Consider the following 22,219-nt stretch of genomic DNA (forward strand, 5'->3'; position numbering starts at 1 on the left):
CATCTTCCATCGCCGACGTCCTCCACCATGCCGGAGCGCCTACCAAGACCGCGTCGTCCACTGCTAGAGATGTCCGTTTCTCATCCACGGTGACGGACCAATAGCCTTGCATCGCGTCCTCTCGGTTCATCGGCGCCGTCGTCCTCTTTGCTGGGGCCGCTCACACGATCTTCTCTTCCACCGCAACGGGACTTATCCCCTGATGCACCCGTCTACCGTCGCAGATCTGCTTCAACGCCACCGACAGCCATCGCACCCCCGATGCCTACACGGCGCCGCAAGTGAGGTGGTACTTCATATCTCCTCAACTTTTTGATCTCAACCAGAAAATAGATCTTAACTTGGTTACTCTACTTTCTTTTCAGCTCTTCGAATTTAGTTCTTAGTTCGAAGCAAACAATGAATGCTAAATATCATTTCTCCGGTTTGCAGCTTCAAATCTGCCATGGCACAGCCATAATACAGTATAATTGGTCATGCTTAGGGTTTAATTGATCATGTTGGTTCTGTGGTGGTTTCTTTAATAGAAATCGGAGGGGAAACCCTCTTTTGCTAAAAAAATATGCTTAGAGTTTCCCCCTTTTATGATCATTATACGATCAGAATACGTGCTTCGTGTCATAATAACACTGCTCCACGCATCAAGCTAAACAAGCTTAGATATTCGAATACGAATCTGATATTATTAAAACAGAGTTGTTTAATTGGTCAGCTAAATGTTCCTAAATTAGTTTCGAAAATGCATGTTCGCCGCTCGGGTGTGTATCTCTATAGGGTGCCCACGGTGGGCCGGCCCACCTTGGGATTTTGGGTTGTCCCAGGCCCCGATTCCCCTCTGTTCTGCTGCGCGCTTCCAATCTCTACTCGCCCCCAGCCGCCTGCCTCGTCGGCGACTTGTCCTCCCCGGACGGCATGACTCTAGGAGGAGACGCCGGACTAACAGGAGGCCAGGAGCCGCTCGCCCAACAGCGTCACCGCTGCCCGCGCGCGCCTATCGGTGTACTAGAGTAGGGGTACCCTAGTATCCCGAACTTGTGCACGGGCAGTTGCAGCGTCCCGCGGCAAGGCTTGTCGGGCGACCGCCAAGGTCCTCCATGGTTCCTTTGGAGCCATTCAAGAACAAAGTATTCAAACTAAGGAGACCAGACCCCGGCAAGAGGAGCTTGCCGGGAAGGCCAACCAAGGAGACAAGACCCCGGCAAGAGGAGCTTGCCGGGAAGGCCAACCAAGGCACCTCAAGGAACTTGCCGCGACGCGCCCCGCGTCCCGGCAGGGCTCGGCGAGCAACAAGCTTCCAGGCGAGACAAGTCAACAAACGCGACAAGATAACATCAGCGGCAAGGCGCTTGCCACGGCGAGCTACTACCCTGTACCTGCGCTCCAGCCCATCCGCCAACGTGTCGCCACGGGACCTTTCCAGGCACGCGTGGCGGGAGGCTGTGCAGCCAGCGGTATACGGTGTTAAGCGGCACTGACAAGATTACCACCGTGGCGAGCGGTGGCGCCCCTGACGGTCGCTTTTTTGCACTGTTTGGGTGACTTAGACGGGCATTTAATGCCCTTGTCCCCTGCCGTCAGGGTTAGGTAGAGTACACTGTACAAGTAGCTGTACCAACCACTACTCTTTTTCCATTTTTGCCCTTGCCTACGTTGCCACCTGTCGGTGACCCCTTTCGCATATAAAAGGAGGCCCATGGGCAATGTAGAAGGGGTTCGAAACCTTGGAAAGCCAGAACATACACACGCTCGGTCTGGTAGCTCTCAAGCTCCCGAGCAAGAACTCAATACAACCACAAAGCAGCAGTAGGAGTATTATCTCTCCGGAGAGCTCCGAAGCTGGGTAAACTGCTCGTGTGCTTCGCCTCGATCTGCTCTTTGTGCGATCTCCGCCCCCCGCCGAACCGAAAGGGGCTCCGGTCCCATAGGTGTCCGTGGATCAGTCTACCATGACATCTTTGGCGCGCCAGGTAGGGGTCGTCGAGGTTGTGTGAACCTGATCCGGCGTTCACACGAGCCGCATCTTCATCTCCTTCATCATCTTCATCGACATGCCACCGAAGAAGAAGGCTTCGGAGGTGGCCACTCCGTCCGCTTCGAACCCACCGCCACCAGAGCTAATGGGTGGCGGAGTAGACGCCGGCGGAGGAATGGGCGTCGACGAGGGAGCTCAAGGTGCTGCCAAGTCCAAGGACAAGGCTGCACAAACCTCGACGACCGGACAAGCACCGCGTCCATCTTAGGAGGCGCAGGACCGGCAGCGTCATGGCACTCACGGTGCCATACATTTGCTGAATCAAGATCAAGCTGGTGGATCTCGAGACGCTCAAGACCAGCTTGCACGCCAACATGCTGGCACGAGCGTGGCACGGTTGCACGGACGAGATACTGCTCCTTCTAACATAGTTAGAAGTTCAAGCACGTCTCGCTCCTCGCACCGTTCGCTGCTGCCACCATCCACTCCAGCAGAAGCTCTGGCGAGAGGTCAACTGCTTCTAGACTTCCCTCCTACGCTGGACAAGATCGACAAATGGAGGGCCACCATCCAGAGTCTCATCGGCTTCGCCAACGGCGACACTTCGCGGCAGCCGAGCGCATCGCAGCCGCGGCAAGACCGCCAAGTACAAGCCGATGGCGACAGAACCGGTGGAGGCGCAACCACCGTGCACTCTCCACCCTGAAGGCCGAGATCGCCGACTCGCCGGGCCAACCTCGACAACGACTCTACTGCATCGTCAGACCCGCGAGCTCGTCGCGATCAACACCAAGTTCTTCAAGAATGACGGCAAGAAGACGCTCGTACCCACATCAAGCGCCAAAGAGAAGCGCGGCGTCATTCTGACCAGCGCGCTGGGCCCACTGTCGATATGCATGCGCCAGGGGAACCAGGCGACTTGCCATACTCGGTAGGCTGCCCTGCATTTACTCGTGAGCTGCGGCAAGTCCAGTGGCCCAGTACAAAGAATTTCAAGCCAGATGTACCAGAGAAGTACGACGGCAAGTCGCATCCGTCGGAGTTCCTCAGCATTTACACCATTGCGGTGCAAGCTGCCGGGGGACGAGACAGCAAGATCCTTGCCAACTACTTCCCGCTGGTGCTCAAGCCCAATGTCAGATCCTGGCTCATGCACTTACCCGACAACTCCATATCCTCTTGGGCGGACTTGTGCCATCAGTTTGTCAGTGCCTTCACAGGCGGCCACAAACCTCATGGCCAAGAGAGTGACCTTCATCTGCTCATCCAGAAGGAAGGAGAGTCCCTGCGCAAATACATTCAAAGATTCAGCCGTGTGCATTACAACATCCCAGATATCCACCCCACCGCGGTCATTAGTGCGTTCCATCAGAACGTACGAAACCGTAGGATGCGGGAGGAGATGGCGATGTGCAAGATCAAGGACGTCAGCAAGCTATATACCCTGGCCGACAAGTGTGCACGTGCTGAGGAAGGGAGGAGACTCCCCGGAGAAACTACAGGAGCAGGAGGGTCTGACAGCGAAGATACCGCCCCGGCAAGAAAAAACCGGCGGCGGAACAACAAAAAGAAGAAGGGCAAAGATGTGCTGGTTGTCGAGCAGTCCGGCAACGGAGGTGGCGCCAAGACAGCTCAGGCTGGTAGCACCGGCAAGGAGACTGCCGCATGCACCAACTGCCAGGTTGTGGCGGCCGCCGACAAGCAGGACGGCACCAACAAGCAGTATTACAAGATCCACCGCACCAAGGGTCATGATCTCCGAAGCTGCAAGAAGGTCGAGCAGCTCGTCGAGCTGCAAAAAGCTGAGTATGAGCGACGCGACAAGGAGAAGGCCCAAGGAGGTGATGGAGGATCCGGCAAGAAGCGCCCTGGCCGGGGAGGACGCCGCGGCAAGGCCAAGCAGCGGCAAGGAGACAGACCTCCCCGCGGCCGTGACAAGGATGAAGAAGAAGACAAAGATGAGGATATGGATGAGGATGAGACCAGTGAGCAGGAGTTCCAGAAAGCCACAGAGGTCCTGTGCGTTGACGGAGGTGCTTCTCTGCATACTTCACACCGCCAACTCAAGCAGTGGGCGTGGGAAGTCAATGCAGCAAAACCATCCGTAGAGTCACGCAAGCCTCTGAAGTGGTCCAGCACGCCTATCATCTTTGATATTGAGGACCACCCTGATCGCACAACTGCGGTCGGGTGCTTGCCGATGTTGGTTTCACCAACTATCCGCAACCTCAAGGTCACCAAGATGCTAGTTGACGGCGGGGCCGGCTTGAATCTGATATCCTCCGCTGTACTCCAGAAGCTCCAGATCCCTGACAGCGAGCTCGAAGAGACCGGCACATTCCAAGGAATCAATCCGGGAAGGAGCAAGCCAAAGGGAAAGATCACGTTGCCAGTGACATTTGGCAGCGAGATGAACTATAGGACTGAGAGGGTCACGTTTGAGCTCAATATGCCCAAGATCGCATGCAACATTTGGCAGCCTCTCACTACGCGCACAACATGCTCAAGATGCCCGTCCCGATAAGCGTCATCTCTGTCCCTGGCGACAAGAAGGACGCTCTTATCTGCGCCGACAACATTAACCGGGATGCAGCAGCCGCAGCAGATCGCATGACACTTGCCGCTGAAGCTCCCGGGGGGAAGAAGAAGGTCAAGTCCGGCAAGAGCTCTGATGCCCACTCCGGCAAGCGCACCTCCTCGGAGTGCTGCGCTACCGTCGAGGACGCACCATCGAGCTCCACCGGCAAGCGTAATAAGACGATGACAGCTCCGCCACAGACCAAGAATGTGTCTGCCAAGGAGGACGGCACTGGTGGTACCTTCACCATCAGTGCCACTCTCGACCCTAAATAGGAAAGCGCGCTCGTTGCTTTCCTGCGGGCGAATGTCGACGTGTTTGCATGGCAACCGTCTGACATCCCCGGTGTTCCCAGGAAAGTAATTGAGCACCATCTCGCTGTTTGTCCTCATGCGCGGCCCGTCAAGCAAAAAGTCAGGAAACAAGCAGTGGAGGGCCAAGAATTCATCGCAGAAGAAATCAAGAAGTTGGAAGCAGCAGGCCTTGTGAGAGGAGTGCTCCATCCCATGTGGTTGGCCAATCCTGTTGTCGTGCGCAAAGAAAACGGGAAATGGAGGCTTTGTATAGACTTTACCGATGTCAATAAAGCTTGTCCCAAAGACCCATTTCCCTTGCCACGCATTGACCAGATTGTTGACTCCACGGCCGGATGTGACTTGCTTTCATTTCTTGACGCATACTCAGGATATCATCAGATCTTCATGGCAGAAGAGGATGAGGAGAAAACCGCATTCATTACTCCATGTGGCACGTATTGTTTCATACAGATGCCTTTCGGATTAAAGAATGCTGGTTCAACATTTGCAAGGGTAGTCCATGAAGCTTTTGAGCCACAGATGCATAGAAATGTGGAAGCCTACATGGATGGCATAGTGGTAAAGAGCAAGGACAAGGAAACTCTGATTCAAGATCTGGACGAGACCTTTGCAAATCTGCGCAAGATCAACCTCAAGCTCAACCCCGAGAAGTGTGTGTTTGGAGTTCCTTCCGGTAAGCTTTTCGGGTACTTTGTGTCTCAGCGGGGGACCGAAGCCAATCCCGACAAGATCAAGGCCATTGAGCAGATTGAAGCACCGAAGCGTGTCAAGGATGTACGAAGACTTCCCGGTTGCGTGGCTGCTGTCAGCAGGTTTATCTCTAGATCTGCTGAGCGCGCCCTGCCGTTTTTCAAAATCTTGAAAAAGGAAGGTCCAATGAAATGGACTCCATAAGCGGAGGCTGCGCTGCAGGACTTAAAGAGATACCTGTCCTCCACTCCAATACTTGTCGCACCTAAACCACAAGAGAAGTTGCTGCTGTATTTAGCGGCAACCAATCAAGTGGTTAGTGCTGCGTTAGTAGCGGAGAGGGAGGCAGATGATGAACCCACAACCGCGGCAAGCACATCCAGCGACAAGCAGGGGGCTTCCCCGACAAGCTCTGGTCCCGACAAGCAGGAGGTGCAGAAGAGAATGGTGCAGCGCCCAGTTTACTTTGTCAGTTCCCTTCTGCAGGGGGCTAGATCAAGGTATTCTGGTGTGCAGAAGCTGCTTTTTGGCCTTCTCATGGCCTCGAGAAAGCTGCGCCATTACTTCCAAGCACATGAGACTATAGTGGTCACTCGCTTTCCGTTGAAGAGGATACTGCAAAATCCAGAATCAACAGGCAGGATTGTCGAGTGGGCACTGGAACTGTCAAGCTTTGGCCTCAAGTTTGAAAGCACTTCAACTATCCAGAGTAGAGCTTTGGCAGAATTCATAGCAGAGTGGACGCCAACACCAGATGAAGAAATTCTAGAAACGAGCATCCCCGTCAAAGAAGCAAGCACAGAGTGGCTAATGTACTTTGATGGTGCCTTCTCGCTGCAAGGCGCCGGTGCCGGCGTGCTGCTTGTCGCACCCACCGGAGAGCACCTCAAGTACGTAGTCCAGATGCACTTTCCTAGGGAGCAAGCAACAAACAATACTATAGAGTATGAGGGTTTGCTTGCCGGCCTCAGGATTGCGGCAGACCTTGGGATCAAGGAGCTCATTGTCAGGGGTGACTCGCAGCTTGTTGTCCGCCAAGTAAACAAGAATTATCAGAGCCCGTTGATGGAAGCTTATGTTGATGAAGTGAGAAATCTAGAAGAGCACTTTGATGGCCTACAGATGGAACACGTTCCCAGAGCTGAGAACGACATTGTAGATGGCATGTCAAAGTGTGCTGCACTTAAGTTACCTGTGGAACCAGGGATCTTTGTGCTCAAGCTAACTCAGCCAACTGTAACACCATCAACTGGACAGAGCAAGAAGAGGAAGTTGATTTCTGGTGACTATTTTCCGGCAAAGCTCCCTGAAGCCGCCGCCAAGAAGGTCCCCAAGATCAACACCAAGAGCGCTGAGGAGCAGTCTGCTCCGGCGAGCCCTAGGATTTGTTCCATTGAAGCAAACGCTCCCGACAAGTTCTGCTCCGGCAAGCTTGTCGGGGAACATCAAGCTCCGGCTGAACCTCAGGTCCTTGCCGTGGAAGCGGATGTTCCCGCAGCAGCAGATGTGCCTTTAGTCCTTGTTGTCGAGCCACAAGCTCCAGCATGGGCGCAGCAAATTGTCCGTTTCCTTCAGACAGGAGAACTTCCCGAAGAGCAAGAAGAAGCGGAAAGAGTAGCCCGACAGTCAAGTATGTACCAGTTTATTGACAACACACTATGCAGAAGAAGACTCAATGGTGTGAAATTGAAGTGTATTCCCCGGGAAGACGGACAAAAGCTGTTGGCAGAGATACATGGAGGCATATGTGGTCACCACATTGGCGCAAGAGCACTTGCCGGCAAAGCTTTCCGGCAAGGTTTCTTTTGGCCAACAGCCCTCCAGGATGCAACTGCACAAGTAACCAAGTGTGAAGCGTGCCTGTTCCATTCCAAGCAGATACACCAACCAGCTCAAGCTCTCCAGACGATCCCTTTATCCTGGCCATTTTTCGTCTGGGGGCTCGATATCCTCGGCCCCTTTCCCCGAGCAATCGGGGGCTTTGAGTACTTGTACATTGCAATCGACAAGTTCACAAAGTGGCCGGAAGTGGAAGCAGTGAGGAAGGTGACAGCACAGTCAGCAGTCAAGTTCTTCAGGTCAATTGTTTGCCGCTTCGGGATCCCCAATAGGATCATCACCGACAATGACACACAATTCACGAGCCGCACCTTCATGCAGTACGTCCAAGACCTTGGCGCCAAGGTCTGCTTCGCTTCTGTTGCTCACCCGAGAAGCAACGGTCAAGCGGAGAGGGCAAATGCTGAAGTGCTGCATGGGCTCATAACTAGAACTTTCGACAGGCTGCGCATGTGCGGAAGAAACTGGATCGAGGAGCTGCCGGTGGTTCTTTGGTCGATCAGAACGACGCCAAATCGAGCCACTGGCCAGACACCTTTCGCTCTAGTCTATGGAGCGGAGGCAGCTCTCCCCACGGAACTCGTATACGGGTCACCTCGAGTGGTCGCTTATGATGAGCTTGAGCAAGAGCAGCTGCGAAAAGATGACGCACTGCTCCTTGAGGAGGATCGTCTTCAGGATGTTGTGCGAGCTGCTCGCTACCAGCAAGCTTTGCGTCGCTACCATAGCCGAAAAGTTAATGCCAGAAGTCTCGAGGAAGGCGACCTTGTTCTTCGGCGCGTTCAGTCCGCCAAGAATTCAAACAAGTTGACGCCGAAGTGGGAAGGTCCTTATCGGGTGAAACGAGTCACTAGGCCTGGCGCTGTCCGCCTTGAGACCGAAGATGGCACTCCGGTGAGCAATTCCTGGAATATTGAGCATCTTCGTAAGTTTTACACATAAGGCGCGGTTGCCGGAACCTATTCCGGCAACCACCTTTCGTACAAGGCTTGCCGCTGTTGCATGTAATCCTTTGTACAAAGCCGGGCGCAGATCCCGTGCATAAATAAAGCTCATGTGCTCCGCACACCCTGTTAGTTTCATGCTTTATATATATATATATATATATATATATATATATATATATATATATATATATATTGCATGTATTATCTGACACCTTGTGCAGTGCCTACCCCCCAGTAAGCAATAATGAGCCATAAGGCTCCATATCTTTATTTTCTCTTCTTTCTTTTTCTCGAAAGGAAGGTTCCCTCGCCCACAAGTTTACCGGGGGGAAAGGAGAAGATAATGGTGTGGACCAGGCGTCGTTCAAGAAAGTTTCACCTTACCGGGAAGCAAACGACAGAAAAGCTAAGTTGCCAAAGTTTGAACATTTAGTTTTAAATTTTTTAAAGGTTATCTTCCTTGAACGACATCACTTTGTATGGAAAACCTGTGCGCGGAGGAACCTACTCGTAGCTAGTTGCACCCTTACTTTGTTTTGAGTCCGCTCAACAACTTAAGTGAGCTGCGACTAGTTGTGACAAGGTTCCTTGCCGGCCGCGGTACCGCGCAGGCTGCTGATGTCCCGCACTCAGCACTCAAGGTTAAGGTGCCTGCGCCGGCAAGTTCCCTAAAAGCGTAGGTTAAAAACATACAAAGGAAGGAATCCAGTAAAGGAAGTAACTTAGCAATAGATACCTAAGATAGATTTATATTACAAAAATAACTTGTCGCAGCTCTAACAGATTGTTTTCGTAACATGACCAGTAGCGGCAAGAAAAGAAGAAAATGAGCGGCCTAATCTACATGATCGCCGTCGACCCTTTTGATCCCAACCCCCTTGTCCACAATGGGTGCGACAAGGGTCTTGAGCGCTTCCAGATCGGCTTCGGGCGGCAAGCTCCTGAGGACATTGCGGAGGTTGAGGCCTGCGTTGCGGAAAGCCACCTTCACCAACACCTTTTGAAGAGCTCCTGCACAGATATCGCGCGACTCGTCGGCCAGCTGCTTTGGGATCCTCTCCTGGAGCTTCTGGAGAGCTGTCGCCACGCCTTTGAAGAACATCGTGAGCTTGGCACTGGGTTGGAGATTCTCATCGGAAGGATACCCGAAATCCTCCATCCCCAGCTGCGCCAACTCCTCGTCGATGGATGCGGCAATATCCACGAGCCCTTCCGTCCAGTGCTGCACGTTCTCCCTGAAGGCATTCTGAGTCTCGGCAGCCCTCGCCAGCAGTGCCTCGTTGTCTTTGATCTCTTTCCTCAGGGTCAACTCCCGCTCCTTGGCGTCATCCAGCGTCTTGGTCAAAGTGGTCAGTTTCAGCTCAAGATCTGCATTGGATTCCTTGGTGGCGTCCAGCTCCTTGCCCTTCTTGGCGAAGCGACCCTGCAGCTCGCCAAGAGTGTAGGCGTCCTTTTCGTGCTCATGCTTGAGCGCAGTAATCTCTTCACCCCTCGCCTTGAGATCGGCTTCCAGCTGCGCCACTTTTGTTTCCAGCTCCTTCTTGGCGGCCTCTGCAGATGCGGCAGCATCCTTTGCTTCCTTAAGGGCCCCGCCAATTGATTGCTCGCGCGCAGCGAGCTCCTCCTCATAGCTGTCGAGGTTGACCTTCCGCTGCGTCAACTCTCCTTCTCACGCAAACAGCTCCTCGCCGGCAAGCCTCTGTTGCTCTTCAGCTTCAGCCTTCTCGAGGATGAAGGCTTTCCGCGCCTCGTCGAGCTGTGCTCGCTCCTCTGCAATGGACCTGAGGGCTTCTTGATTGCGGCTCCGGAGCTCCTCCGCATGCTTCTCAATGTCCACTCCCGCCTGCGCGACAAGTTCTTCCCGGGATTCCAGTTTGGCTTGTCGGGCGCGGTAGAGTGACACTAGCTTCCGCAGCAGCTTCTCCTCCTCAGGCTCGTCGCTGTTGCTGCTTGGCGCATCCACCAGCGTCAGCCCAACAGAGGCGAGCACTTCTCCATCAAAAGCTTCTCCTTCCACCGGCGCCCAGGGGAGCTTGATGAAGACGCCCTCGCCGGCCTTCAAGTAGGCGCCGGGCTGGGGCTCCTCAGAGCCCGGCGCTGCGGCAGTAGTGGAGGGATCGGCGGTCGGTGTAGCGCCTGACGCTCCTGCGGCCTAAGGGCTGTCAGTGCGATCGCCGGATTCCTCGCCGGCTCCAGCGGCGACAGCCTTGGCGGCCTCTTCAGCGTCGGCTGCTTCCTTGGTGGCAGCGGCGTCGTCAATGTTGCCGCGCGTGTCCTCCTCGCCGGCGACATCAGTCTCCATCGGCTCCATGTCAGAGGGATCTGATGGCCGGAAAAGGGAGAAGAGTCAAGCGAAAATCCAAGAAGAAAATCATAAGAAGAAGAACCCAAGGGAAGTTTTCAAGCAAGGGATTACCTGCATTGGGCTCCACAGTCACGGTCTCCTCCATCAGGGGATCGTTGGAGCTGTCCTTTTCCGGAGAGCCGTCCCTTGCCGTAGACGCCTCCCTTGCCGGAGAATGCTCCCTTGCCGGGGAGGCCTCCTTTGGCGGAGTCGCAGCAGATGGCATATCAGGGGCTACTTCCGAGGGCTCCTGATGAGGCTGCTCTGCTCCTACACAAATCAAGAATCAAGATATCTGCAAATAAAGAGCACTCATGCGCGCCTAACAGCAAAAGTAAAACCATATACTTACGCTGGGGGCTATGCTGGGGGCTGCTTTGGGGAACGATTGTCGGGTCCGGTAAGTTAGTCTTGGACGTGCCCCCTGCTGCCGCGGTGGGGTCGTCCTTGATGACAATCACCGGGACCTTGGCTCTCTTCGCCGCTCTTTCGGCCAGAGTCCTGAAAGAGATAGATTTAAAACAAAGCAATTCAGAAACAAGACAAAACAGCAGGAATCGAAGACCTACAAGAACAGCGAAGAAGCTTACTCTTCCTCTTCTTCCTCCTCGTCGGAGCTGAGTGCAGAGAGGTCGAAGTCCGGCCCGGCGCAACGAGGCGGAGAAGGTTCCCTTGGCCGCTTGGCGGGGGCAGCGGTGGTGGTCTGGGACGGCCCAGCCCCAGTCGCCGCCGTGGCGTGAGAAGCGGCAGGAGCAGCAGCGGTGGTCCGGGAGGACCCCGCTCCAGTTGCCGCAGCGGCGTGGTGTGCTTCCGCGGCAACAGTGCTTGCCGCGGCAGAGCGTGCCGCGCGGCGCGGTGGCTGTTGTCTCGTCTGCCGCTCCGCCACATCCTCGGCCTTACGAAGGCGTCTTCTTGGTGGCACTGGGGGCTGCGCTGAGGGCTCCGCCTGCGGCAAGCTGCTTGAAGATGGCTGGCCACTCGTATCCTCGGCGGGTTCGCTTGATTCGGCTTCTGGCTCGGCAAGCTCTCCCTCGCCGGCAAGTTCTCCGGCAAGCTCGTCTCGATCAGCAAGGCTTGCCGCCTCTGCTGCCTCAGCCTCCTCCACCGTCAACCCAAACTTGCCCGCGGCAGCGGCTGCCGCCGCCTCTTCCGCCCTAGTGGTGATGTACCGCACCTCATCATCAGTGGTGTCGCGGGTGAGGCTCTTCTGTTCATCAGAACAGACTGCCACTTCTGCCAGGCTGTCGAAGAAATCCTGCACAACATCGTCCGCAGGCTCTTGCCAAGTTGGAATAAGTCCGTGCGAGTCACACAAAGGCATCATTGCACAGATGCGATCTAGCGAAGAATTGTTGCACAATGGGACGACGCCCTGCGGCAGCCTGAACCATTCGGGATGATCGGGGTCGTGCTTGAATAGCTCCCTAAGCATTCCGTCCAGTTCCACGACAGTGAAGTTAAAATTGAGGCCTGGACGCAGCCTCATGATGTCCGTCGGGCCCCCAAATTCCCAGGCGGGTCTGCCTCTCTCCTGCAGAGGGGCGATGCGGCGGCGAAGAAAGTCTGCGCCGACAGCTCCTACAGTAAGCCCGGCAAGCCTGAGCCGCAAGATCCGGGTGATGGCAATCTTCAACTTGGCGTCATCTGGGGCCAGGTTGCTCCAATCGTTGCCGCGCACTGCTGGGGCTTGGCGCAAGGCGGTGAATGGCTGCGGGTTCTCCTCTACGATCCAACACCATTCTGCTCTCCACTCATCCCATTTGCTGCGGAGCTCCTCATTAAGATAGGCTTCCTTCTTGCCGGTCCTCGAGATCCAGGCAATTCCGCCGGATAGAGGCTCTCCTCTCTCAACTCGGGGGATGAAGAAATGGCGGAAGAGAGCTACGTTTGGGTGGACTCCAACAAAATTTTCGCACAGATGCGCGAAAACGGCCATGGTTAGAACGGCGTTGGGGGTGAAGTCAAGGAGATGGAACCCGTAGGTGTTCATGATATCACAAAAGAATTCGGAGAAGGGCGGGCAGAGCCCGCAGTGGAAGAACAGTGCGAAGAACGGATATCCGTACGGAGCTTTTTCGGAGGCGGCGGCGGAGATTACCTTCGTGCGCGGATGCGCTCACGTCTCCATCGACCAGAAGAGGTAGAACCACTCCCTCAGCTCCTTCACAGGGAGCTCGGGGGGGGGGGAGTGGCCCGCTCCTTTCGCAGTGCCTCGAGCCGCTGCGCCTCGGTCGACTTCACGCCCTTCCCCTTGCTGGCTTTCGGAGCCATGGTGGAGGTGGTGGAGGAGATCGAAGGCGTTGGTGGCGTTGGCGGCAACGGGGGCGGAGCGCTGCTCTCTCTTGGCTTGGGAAGAAGGGGGAGCGGCGGAGATTTCTGAGATTGGAAGTAGCAACGGGCAAGGCGGAGGAACTGCCCCTGTTTCCCCTACTTATAAAGAGGGAGGGGGCGGACGTTCCGCTTTTCCAAATAAAGAACCACCCATGATCTCTCCCACGATGCCGCGTTCAATGCGTGCCGTTAGGGGAGGGCGCGGTGGATGCGGAGTAAGATACGGCGCGAACCTGGCTGCACGTGCCCGGGCACTGTTTTGGGCATGGCCCAACAGCGCTCGGCACCGTGTATGGCCCAGGCACGGGGGCTCTTGTCGGTGTACTAGAGTAGGGGTACCCTAGTATCCAGAACTTGTGCACGGGCAGTTGCAGCGTCCCGCAGCAAGGCTTGCCGGGCGACCGCCAAGGTCCTCCATGGTTCCTTTGGAGCCATTCAAGAACAAAGTATTCAAACTAAGGAGACAAGACCCCGGCAAGAGGAGCTTGCCGGGAAGGCCAACCAAGGAGACAAGACCCCGGCAAGAGGAGCTTGCCGGGAAGGCCAACCAAGGCACCTCAAGGAACTTGCCGCGACGCGCCCCGTGTCTCGGCAAGGCTCGGCGAGCGACAAGCTTCCGGGCGAGACAAGTCAACAAACGCGACAAGATAACATCAGCGGCAAGGCGCTTGCCGCGGCGAGCTACTACCCTGTACCTACGCTCCAGCCCATCCGCCAACGTGTCACCACGGGACCTTTACAGGCACGCGTGGCGGGAGGCTGTGCAGCCAGCGGTACACGGTGTTAAGCGGCGCAGACAAGATTACCACCGTGGCGAGCGGTGGCGCCCCTGACGATCGCTTTTTTGCACTGTTTGGGTGACTTAGACGGGCATTTAATGCCCTTGTCCCGTGCTGTGAGGGTTAGGTAGAGTACACTGTACAAGTAGTTGTACCAACCACTACTCTTTTTCCATTTTTGCCCTTGCCTACGTTGCCACCTGTAGGTGACCCCTTTTGCATATAAAAGGAGGCCCATGGGCAACGTAGAAGGGGTTCGAATCCTTGGAAAGCCAGAACATACACACGCTCGGTCTGGTAGCTCTCAAGCTCCCGAGCAAGAACTCAATACAACCACAAAGCAGCAGTAGGAGTATTATCTCTCCGGAGACCTCCGAAGCTGGGTAAACTACTCGTGTGCTTCTCCTCGATCTGCTCTTTGTGCGATCTCCGCCACCCGCCGAACCGAAAGGGGCTCCGGTCCCATAGGTGTCCGTGGATCAGTCTACCACGACAGCGCCGCCATGCCTACCTTCCCAGTCCGTTCAGGCCTCAGGCGTGCAGCACCCACCAAGCCAACCCGATTTATCCTGAGATACGTCCTCAACACTCAGCAGCCACTCCTCATCACCCATTTTCTAATTGATTCATTAGTCATTAGGAAGGACTGCCATTAGGGTTTGTTGTTTGCTCAGTGCTACCTACACTTAATGGTTCAGATGTATTTCGGTAATCTTTAGTACCTCTAAAGTTCACAGGGTTTTCAAAATTCCGGCCCTCAGAACAGAAACTGGTCATTTTGGATTGTTGGTCGTAGTGACATTGACCTAGATAACTACTGCAAGCCAGGTTTGTTGACAATTTTACTTGTCTTTCTTACTCATTCGATATAATATCCAATTATTCATGTCGATTAGTTGCAAACAATAAGTGCTAGACAAACTTCTTCATTCAGATTTTGGACGGTCTCTTACTGCAGTTACAATCCTGCATACTTATCCTAATAAGCTCACAAGTAAATGATTGATTCACTACATCTATGATTGCCTTGTCATATTTGTTGTCAATATTCTTTTAGGGTGGACCACCCTGTTTCTAAATACTGGAACCGTAGACCTGAGTGAATAATATTTCTCTATGTGATCTCTTCCATCATGTGTGGGTAACGAACACTACATTGTATAGAAAGAAAGTGTCATTTCCAGCTTTTACATAGGTTTCGATCTTTTACATGGAATACAATCTGCCTACTTGCTTTGTGTCGCACTACCAACACTCCACCCTTGAAGCTAAACATTACGCCACTCATAATTGCTTAGTTTATTTGTTCAAATACGAATTTCATATGATTCTAATGTTCCTACTTCAGTTTTGAAATGTGTGCCTGCCTGTTATAGAGACATAAGGGGTTTGTATTTCTGTGTGTGGTCTGGTCAGCACGGTTGGGGAGGTGAACTTTGCATATGCAGGGGTTTATAGGGAGACACTCTCCGAATTGAATCCGCAATGCATTCCATAGATAATCTGACTACTTTTTATGTTTTCATGAATCTCAGATTCTGAACAACATCATAATGATTATAAGCTTGCGCACATGAAAAGAATAAAGCAGAACTATGCCATGGCTGTAAAACTTGGCATTAAGGGACTGAAATCAAGTCCTGATGCAATGCAATGCAAACGCTCTCCACCTACAGATTCATGCTCAGAATATGATCCTAACAATGATTCTGATCTAGAGGGAGACCTAAGTCAATGTAGCTCCCTAGTGGAGCAGTCAGGGGAAGATGCCCTATCTTATTCACCCATCAAGAAACTTGCTCTAACTTTCCAAGGTTACATTGCTCGCACATATCTTGCAACTGATGCTTTGCATTGCTTCTACTTTGTTGAACTGCCATTAGCTTAGTTTACACATCGTGTATGTGAATACGCCCTGCCTATCCATTTTCAGTACATATTCCATCTGTCATCATACCATATTTATCCATTCAAATGTTGTTCTTGTGTATCAGACGTTCAAAAGGAAGAGGGCAATTGCTGATCATGGAGGAGCACAAGCAAAGTATTTGGAAAAGGTAGTGGCACCTGATAAATCAAATAGCCCATTAGGTGTAGTTGCAATATCACCTGACGCACAAAATACCCCAACTCTAGCAGACTCTAGCCCTACTACACTGGTCATTTCTGATGCCCCAACTCTGCAGACCCCAACTGCAGCAAACAGTATGATTATGCCAGTTGACATAGCACCAGCTGTACGACGCAAAACCCCCATTCCAGCAAAGAGTACACCAAATCCAGTTGCCAAATCCCTTTTCGAACCAGAGAGAACCCCAATTGCAGCAAATAGGACCCCTGTTCCATTTCTTCCCAGTTTAGAAGACGAATCTTATGTTGTTGTCAGGAACTTTGTGCGCATCTTTCCTTCATGGAAAGATTATACTGCAGACACAGAAGAATTTCCAGTCTTCCTCCGCAATTTACGCGTAAGTAATGTACTAATGTTATTCATTGTCATTACTGCATATGTTTCTGCTGACAGAAGACACAAGATTTCATTCTTTTAAATAGGCAAGGAGCAAACTGGATTGTGATGACGAGCAAGAGTTGGTTGCGCTTTTCAAGCACTCGTTGATGAAGTATCGTTCCTACCAGAGGCAAGCGCACTTCAATGGCAAGCCTCTGAACGAAATTTCTGTAAAGTCCCTGGTGCTACATTTATCCAACGGTGACTGGAATAATCTTGTTACACATTGGTCTCGGCTGCAGCGTAAGGTATTGTCTATGATATCACATCACAATTTGAACTACATTTCTGCATTTGCCTTAATGTCTCACTTGTACGAAAACTGTTAGCAGAAGAACATTCGTTCTCAAGGGACCACAGAATCTCGCAACTATACTGCACACTGCATTGCTCTTGTGAGTACCTCTTGCCCTGTATGACCATACTTACTTTCATAGCTGTTTTATTATGTAGCATCACTGCACATGTTAGCCTCGTAATCGTCCATTTGGTGGACATTATAAGATCCGTATGGACTCATACACAAATTTAGAATCAACCCAATGCTTTTGAAGAGGTTTAGCTCTGATATCCTCTTGTAAGGACTGAACGTGGTCTATCACTGTACTTACATTAACAGCTACTCCCTCTGTCCCATAATATAAGAACGTTTTGTACAGTACAGCAGTGTTCAAAACACTCTTGTATTATGGGAAGAGGGATTGGTTCATTTTGTAGCATTCTATATCTTATCTCCCTCGCCCACCATTTACTAAAATATCAGATCTATATTTAATCTTACCAACAAGTAGAATACACAGACAATGCGAGTGCAGAAGTGTAGCCCATTGCTCTTGTCAGTACATTTTGTCCTGTAACGCTTGTACTTCCAGGGATTGGTAGTTGATTATGTAGCATCAATCTGCATCTTATCTTCATTATCCTCTATCCCTTCCAGTATTTTCATATCTATAATTACTCTCTACAAAATCTAGAGTACAGGCAATGCTTATGAAGAAGATTATGTGCTGAAATTCTTGAGTTATCCTTCCCCTGACATGGAGAAGAGCATTATAAAGCCGGGGTCAACTGTTAATGTAAGTCAGTCCTTCTAAAGCCTTTATCCTCAATTGTTGTTTAATTTTCTCATACTCCCTATCGTTTATGGCTGTTTAGTTTGCTGTTTCTACCAAAATGCATGTTCGTAAGAACCGTAAGTTCTAAGTTTTACTTGTAAAACCAAATTTCTTATTCATACCATGCACATTACTTAATACTCCCTATATGTATGCTTGGTTTTGTGGATCTATAATCCAGTGTGTGGTGAAGCAGCCCACGTTTGCACCTTGTCATCTCCTGTTTTATCTTACTGATGTGGCTGATGATATCAACAACATGCCATGCACATTATCCAAAATAGATACAATGATTTTCTTTGCCCTTCATCTATGCTTGTTATGTTGACATGGTAATCCAGTAGTGTGGTGAAGCTCCCCGCATTATGAACAATGCCAAATTATGCTATTGATATTTTGAACTTACTCTTTATTTTCTAATTTGAAATTGGATAGAATTGACAGATCAGTTATAATCTTTGTTTATACACGTGAAAAACCTGTCATCTGTCTGCTTTGTTTCAGGGTGATATGCCTGATGGCATGCACAAGTATGCTGAAGGCTGTGAGACAAACCCAACATATATTGCAGCAAAGAAGGCAAAACATCTTGAAGATAGCGAGACAACCCCAAAGTCTTGTCTTGATGCAGTGTTCAAGTTACTTGAGACTAACAGTCAGACAAGCTCACAGAATTCATTGTCTGAATCAGTTCGACGTCTTCAGTCCCAAGTTCTAGCAGAAAGGCATTCTGCAACTCAACTGCGACTTGAAGTCCTATCTCTAAGAAAGATTGCGGAGAACACCAATGAGAACCTCATCGCTAAACAGCTACACCTGGAAGCTATGACCGACATGCTAGGCCTGTCTCATAGCCTTGCTCAGCAGCTTGCGCAGCAGTTCCCCCGCAAGGCTAACCTTTCTTAAACTGTCTTGGAAGTGGTCTCGGTTTAGTATTATTTTGTTACGATGCAATGGTGCCCCGTTTTTGTAATTTGCTTCTTCGTTGCGCTTTATGATCACTGGTGGCGAACTTCGATGCCTAGTGGATGTAATATACCTTAAATCCTTTATTGTATAGTGTAGGTTTATTCTTGGTTACTATGCCATAATTTCTTTATTGTATAGAGTAGGTTTGTTCTTAATTCCTACTAGTTACTGCCATCATTCGCTATCTGAAAATAAATCAGTAGTCGACTGGGCCGGAACATTCGACAACGGGCCAGGTTTTTAGCGGGCCACAATTGGGCCGGCCTGCGTCTTTCTTGGGCCCAAATGATTGGGGCCTTCACACATTGTGCCAGGCCCAAACTTACACCGGCCTATATTTTAGTTGGGCCTTTTGTCGACCCAGCGCTTAGTTTGGCCCAGGTAGCATTGGGCCATTAATAGGCTGAATATTGTACTGGCCTGTTACGGCCGAGATGAAACCTTGGGCCTTTAGCAGGCCAAAATGTATGTTGGGCCTCAATTTTCACTAGTCGTCGACGGGCATTCAGCAGGCCAAAATGTAGACCGGGCTGTTATGGGCCCAGTTAGCTCACGGGCCATTACCAGGCCGAAACATATCTCGGGCCTTAGTTGGCCCACTGACATCATGGGCCTTTAAGAGGCCGAAAGCTTAGTACAGGCATCAACAGGCCGAATTACACGACAGGCCTTTAACAGGCCCAAAGTCACGTTGGGCTTAACTGTTACCACCTTTAGCACGGGCCGTTAGTGGGCCCGATGTCCCGTTGGAACATATATGGCCCATGGGCAGCACGAGCCATTCCCGGGCCGAAAGTCACACCGGGCTGAAATGGGCCCATGTCTACATCAGGCCTCTAACAGGCCGAAAGTCACTGGGCTGTAGTTGGGCCCGAATATTCGGCGAACAATTAATGGGCCAGATCTGGCTTTGGGCCGCAAATGGGCCCAAATATTGGGCGAACAATTAACGGGCCAGATCTAGCTTTGGGCCGTAAATGGGCCCAAATATTGGGCGAACAATTAACGGGCCAGATCTGGTTTCGGGCTGTAAATGGGCCTTTATTAAGCAGGCCGTTATTGGGCTGGCCCACTAGTACCTGATTAAGTTCTACGGGCCTTTGATTGGGCTGGCCTTTTTAACCTATATGGGCCTCTGTTGGGCCCAGCCACGTGTCGATGTACCATAGGCATGTCTCCTCCAATGGACGGGTAATATCTGGCCCACTGACGAGCTGACAGGTGTTACCTTCGGCCAATCAAAATTTTACACGTGGAAATTTCCCATTGGTCGGGGCTGTTAACGGGTTAACGGATCCAAAATCTGACCCGATAGCTTAATGGCATTCCGTTACGGTGGATGCCACGTGTCGGTCACCCTTGACGAAAGCACTTCTGTGACGCGCGATTTATCATCATGGAAGTGGACACTTCCGTGATGATAATTTTGGTAATGTCATGGAACACTTCTACGACAGCACAGGTATGACTATCTTGATTCTGTCATAAATTTGTCATGGATGTACATGCATGACAAAAAATGCGACCTACTGTGACAAACACGTATCATCACGGAAGTGTATTTTTTTTGTAGTGTATGCTGCCATTTCCACAGCTCCTCATGTGCAGTCTCAATGCTCACGGATGCTCGAGCTCCATGGCCCTTCAAAATGGAGTGGGGAGATGGAGATGACCGTGAATAGGCTTGTACACCCTGATAACAAACTCCAGCGGTTGGTCTCTGATATGACCTTCTAGTAGAGGAGGAGCCTCCGGCGGGGGCGCAATTCGAGCGCCACCCCGTCCTCCTCCTCCTCGAGTGCCACGACGACCGCAACCTCGTCCCCTTCCTCATCCTCTCGTGGCAGGTGCCACCTCCGCATTACTCGGAGGAGGAGGGATTCGCTGTCGAGGAGAAGCTCTCGTCGCCACCACTAGAATACCACCACGTCCTTGCCCCCTCACCATGGCGAGCGAACAATGTTCAACGAAAAGGAGAAGGGAAGGGTGTGAGCGAATACGCCGCAACCACCCCTTCTTATAAAGGAGCAAGGCAGGGGGCTGGCTCCACATTCAGAAGGCAACTGCCCCGCTCCCCCAATACGGTTCCCTCCTGCCTTCAAATGGCTCGGGGAATCAGAGCTGACTCTCTGCGCCAATCAGTGACGCCTGGCTTTCTGCCATGGTGCCCATTCAGGTGCCCTCCGCATCCGCCACCCACTCCACGCAGGGCATGCAGTACAGGTGGTAGAGGCACCCGGGAGCGGGAGACAAGTGGGATGGCAGTTTCTGCCCCATGATCGTGGGACGTAGGCGACCCACGGATCATGGTCCATTATCACCCATATTGTTTCACACGACATGCAGGAGAACCGGAAACTGACCCAAGCTCAAGTTAATGGAGAAGCAAAGAAGATCTCGAGGGGCTAGCGACCTTTATGCCTCTTCGCCTATGCATGGTTAGGGCCTGTCCTAACGACACCCGACAGCGTTCGTGCCAGGCCTGGGGGCTCCTGTCGGTGTGACAAACCCTGGGTCTGTTGCCCGGACTGTGCACAGGCCCAAGCACAAGATTACAAGCACCAAGATGAGACCAAGCACAACAGATCAGTTCTTTGAAGGATCCAAGCATAGATCAACAAGATCAAGATGAACCAGAGAATCAAGATATCAGTAAGGAAAGAATCTTCCTTGTCGGGCATGCGAGCCTGGTGAGGTTGGGTTTTACCCCCAGAAGCAAGCATCCAAATCGTCCCAGCAGGCCCGCCGGGGCTTACGGGAGCAGACCACCCCACCGCACCACCTCATCTGGACACACGTCGTCGATCAGTACAGTGTCAAGCTGCAAAGTGACTAAGTAGCTGCTATTTGCCACATGGAAGCCACTTCCTACAGAGAATACCTCCAGGCGGCACCTGCCTGAGACGTGTCAAGCAAGCAGGCGCGAAGCTGGCAAAACGGACTGACAGAGCCTGCCAGGCAAGCTGTGATGTGACATTGAGCAGCGCATTTAATGTGCTCTGTTAGCCTGCAGAGTTAGGTATGATAGCACTATTCTCTATCTAATCAGTATGTAAGGACTGATTTGCCACTGTGACCCCTTAATCTATAAAAGAAGGCCCATGGTGACCGTAGAAAGGGTTGGACCCTCGCATATTCATGCATGCATAGCCAGTCTCGCCCCGAAGCAACCTTGCTGGGCAAGTGTGCTACGTTCACCACCATTATCCACCATCAATCCACCAAAGTAGGAGTAGGGTTTTACGCCTCATGCCGGCCCGAACCTGGGTAAAATCTGCACGTGTGATCTCTGCCGTGTTGTGTGATGCTTCTCCACTCTTTGTGCAACGTGCCATCCCCCTACTGAACCAGAAAGGGGCCCTTGGTCCGATAGGTCGTTGTGGTTTTCCCACGACGGAATAGATAGTCCCTTCGCAGGGGAAAGCAGGGATTTGCGGAGGTGCGAGAGCTCAAACCTTAAATTAGAGATAAATATAATTTTGGGAGGTGTACCCTTCCTATCAATGTCACGACCAAGAGTTTTCAATATCTTCCATGATAAACAGATTAGCGGCGGTTCCCAAGCGGTAAAAGTAAAAGTTTACTCCCGCACCACCAACAAACACAAGCCATGGCTAACCGAATCCACGGGTGCCTTCCATACCAACAACAGTCCTCGGGGAGTTTTGTTTAATTATTTGCAATTTTTGATTTCGGGACTGGGCATCCCTATTACCATCCCCTCTCATGCAAGGACAAGTGAATAAACACTCATAATGAGAATAACCCGCTTAGCATGGAAGATACTGACCACCCCCTGTTGCTCCATGAGCAGTCCAGGCACACAAAA

The sequence above is a fragment of the Triticum aestivum genome, chromosome 5B (genome assembly GCF_018294505.1).
Source record: "Triticum aestivum cultivar Chinese Spring chromosome 5B, IWGSC CS RefSeq v2.1, whole genome shotgun sequence".
NCBI classification, from domain to species: domain Eukaryota; kingdom Viridiplantae; phylum Streptophyta; class Magnoliopsida; order Poales; family Poaceae; genus Triticum; species Triticum aestivum.